The following is a 4,303-nucleotide window of genomic DNA, read 5'->3' on the forward strand; positions in this document are numbered from 1 at the left end:
TTTCAACAGAAACAATGTTAGAAATTGTGGCTGCAAAATTATGTTCTCAACTGTAGCTTTTGCTTTCTATCTTTTGGACTGCAGCCTAGGTCTTCCTTTACTAGAAGTAGTGATTTTAGAAGAGCTCACAAATTCTTGAAAGTTTCAAGAATGAACCCAGTGAATTCTTTCCCATATTGGTATTTTAAATCACACTACCATTTTAAAATGTCTGGGCCACTTGTTTGGTTTTTTTTTGAGTGATATTCTGGCTGTTTATATACTGCTAACGTGAATCAAAGACCTTACAGGTTTCCTTCCAAGTGTTTTATTTGGACAAAGGAAGATTACCAACTCTTGACATTATACTTTTATCATGAAAGTAAAAATAAAACATTTAATTTATTCACTGGGTTATACATGTTTGAAAAATCCAGCAGACAGGTTCTTTTAAGCAAGTTTAAGCAATGAATGTACATTAAAAACTGTTCTTTGTGAAATACCAAGTATTTTCTGATTTTTGTCCCTGTTAGATATATTTATAATGTTATTCAGTTTGTTTTAGCTGTAGCAATATGTTACTGACAAGCTGAATTAGCGTAGAGCTGTTTGCACATTACAAGTATTCCTGATTCAAAATCCAAAATCCATCTAGTGACCTCCCATAATAGGAATATTTTAGTTGTGAGTCATTTCTGCCGCTTAACTTAGTCTGTGTGGGGAATCAAAGCAGTTTTCAGTGTGTATACATAAAATCTCTATCAAGAATTTTGTGGAATTTAGCTTCTTGATACAGTTTCTTATGTTAGAAATGTGTGCTCGGTTTGCTAATCAATCTATGCAGCTAAAAGACTTGCTTCTATCTTTTAATGTTAACCTAATAATAGTATCCAAATTGTAGTTTATTATCCATTTAGAATATGTAGGGAATATGGAGTCTGTATACAACACATGAAATGGCTTTTTAATTCATTATTATTTTTTTTAATTTATTTATTCTGTTTTGGATTAAGTGGCACTGGAGGAATTGGCTTTAAGGTAGGTTACCTGTTTTAAAGACAGCTTTTCTTCACATATCATGGGGTTTATTTGTTTGTGCCCTTTGTTGGGTAGAGCACATACTGTCAAAAACTCTGGTCTGTTCATTTTGTTGTGGCCGTGCCAAATGTACCTTCATAAAGTTTTTACACAATTTACTATTTTTACAAGCCAGTTACAGCACAACAAGCTTTCTGTTGTCAGAAAGGAATTCCTGTTCTCCATAGCTTTGAAGATACTAAAATGAATCTTGGGGATATTCTCCAAGGGGAGGAATTTGAAATAACTGACACAGAACAATATCACTTGGATAGCTCTTATTTGTAATAGTAGGGAGGTTTTGTGTCGTATGTGTTTTTATGAATGCACTCCAAATCTGCATGGACTTGAAAAGTAAAGAATAGATTTGGTTCTGATAACTATTGCTGCTTCCTAGATCAATATCACACCTTTTTCCTATGTCTGCCACATCCTGATAAGGTCTTAGTACATGAGGTTCTGTGGGAAGAGAGATGCTAGTTTTAACACCATATGAAAACCAAATCTTGTCTTTTTAGGTAAGAGCCTGATACAGCATAAAGACAATATGTCCTTGATACCTTGCTGCTGGATATTCCTGTTTACCAAAAGATTGCCTTGCTTTTCAGCATCGTTGGTTTGGTGAATTTAAAAATGGAGTAATGTGAAATATCGTGGACTAAAATCTGTTGTGAGTTTCTTACTTTGCTAAATTTCAGCTTTGTAATCCAATGTGATACCTGTATTTAAAGTCAAATTACATTATTGTTTTCTCTAATTACAATTCAGAAAAAACTCTGCTTGGTGAAAGGGATCTGCTAGCAGAACATATTGCTAAATGCTCATTAATTTGAGGCAAATGTTGTAGCAAGGTATATTTCATTTTGTATCTATAATACCATTTAAAGGAGTTTGGTGAAAGGAGAATGGATAGGATACTTATTTTGAGCAGTAACTTCTGAACTTTGAAACAAAACAAAAGGCTAAAAAAATATTTTATTAAAAAAAAAAAAAAAGGATTTCAGTCAAGTTTGAAAAACTGCTATCAGTTGATGAATTGTTGGTCCTATGCAGACTGATCCTAAAGGGACAGTTACCTGTGGAGGAGAAGGAAGGAATACAGGAGACTGTTACGTTACCACCAGTCAATTCCCAAATCTAACGTAGAGTGTAGAGCTGTGCAAAGAAGGAACATGCAGTTGGAGGAGAGTGAGCAGGCCTGGATCTTACTCCATAGAAAACTGTTCCTCTATCGATAGCTAATACTGATCTTATTTGTGGCCTCAGTCCACTAAATTTAGGAACAAATTTTCAGGTACCACAATTCTGTCCTATAATTCCAATCTTCAGCTTGGTGTTTGGAATGGGTTGTGCATTTACATTAAGGTTTATAGGACTCATTTTTAAATACAATTAGTACTTTTTGTCGATCTGTACTTTAAGAATATCTTTTATATAAACATTTGAAGTGCGTAGTTAGATGTTACTTATCCCATCTAAAAATCTTCCAGTTTTATTTTTCCCTCATTAGATTTTTGTCTTTATGTGATTTACTTGGTTATAAAGAGCACATACTGTCCTGCCTCTTAGAATTGGAAGTTGTAACTACGGGAGAATTGCCCTGAGTCTTTCTAAATTCGGTATTCAGTTCTCTCTCAGCATTTTGGTGCAAATGTTTGTGGTCTGGTACTAATGGGGCAGTTTGTGCTGCTACTTGTGATTTTTTTTTTTTTTATTCTGGGTGCAGGACTTCTTTTAAAAATTTCATGCAGTTCTTACTGTCTAGGGTTCTCTGAACAGCAACTCTTTGTCAACTCTAATTCTCCACGTTCAGTGTCATCTGCAAACTAAGATTGATTCAGTTGTTGTAGCTGGATGGTTTATAAGACAACTGAAGAGTAGTGGACCAAGTGTCAACTCCTGAGGAGCTCCAGTCATGACTACTAGTACACCTCTGAGCCACTAAGCACCTCACAAAAATAGAATACACCCTCTGAGAACATAGTTTTATGTGCTGTATAAAGTGACTGGTACTAAATCTGGTTCTCTCCATTCGCTACCTTTATTTACTAGGTTAAATTGGTAGGCAGTCTCAGTTTAGTTTTGGAGGACTAGAAGGGCAATCGTTACCTGGCATTTGAGATTATTGGTTGATGTGCACGCAAAAGCATGAAACATGATCTGACTGCATTGGACTACTGATTGTGAAATGTAACTTCATGTTTTTTTTTTTTTCAGTAATAAGTGCTTTCAAGCTCTATTTGCACTTTGCACTGAAGGTTCACTAATGATCGGCTTTCATTTCCACGTGTGACTTGTTAGACTTCTTCACTATTTGTCTGAATGCAAAACTTTTTAAGAATACAATGCACATTGTTTATGTAAAAATGTTAGGAAAAGATTTGTTGTGTTTTCTCAGTGTCTTGTAATGTAGCCTAGCAGCTGGAAGCATGGAAAAGAACAGGGACCATGTGACAGGACATTCATCCTTGTGCTGGCAGGTAGGAGCTACCCACAACAAGTAAATATCAATTCAAAGCAGTGACATTCAATAGCAAACATTGAAACATTTAAAAAGGTACTTCTTTTGCTTCTTATTTGTTTGTCTAGTATTCTAAGTAGCAGCTTGTCTCCAAAACAAGGTAAAGACCAGTTTAGATGTGGTCCTTCAGTGTGTTTAGTGATGACCTCCATTTAAGCTGGCTTTAGTTCTACTGGAAGAAGAAATCAGAGCATTTTCAGTCTCTCTTTGTCTAAGTCTGATTGGATATATAACGTCTCAGATGCTTCTGAGAATTTCTGTAACTAAGCTTCTTTTTTCTTAAGCACAATACGGCCTTTCTTACAAGGAAGGGCACAGTCCTTCCCAGAAGCACTGCCATTGCTTGATATGCTTTCAAATTTCTCTTTGTTTAGAGTAGGTTTGCTTTTTTATAGTTGTTTTTAAATCATATTTTTCTGCAGAGTTCTTTAAATTTTGTTTGCAAGTTTGAATTCCATTACTCTATGCTGAAAATAATACATTAAAGTATTTTTGAAGTTGTGTTATTCTACTATGTATCCCAAATTACATTTCCAGAAAGCAACTTATAGTGTCCAGGTGGTTTAAGCAGAGAATATTTGAATTGCATCTTACCTAGTTTGTAGGTGAAGATTTGTCATTGTCAAAAAGCTGACCATAGACATTCTGAGTCTTACAAGGGTCTTCTGTAGATAATCTCAAGGCTGATTTAATTTATGACTGTCTTCGAGGCAAGCCAGTACATAT

This window comes from Aythya ferina (assembly GCF_964211825.1).
Source record: "Aythya ferina genome assembly, chromosome: 11".
Classification (NCBI taxonomy): domain Eukaryota; kingdom Metazoa; phylum Chordata; class Aves; order Anseriformes; family Anatidae; genus Aythya; species Aythya ferina.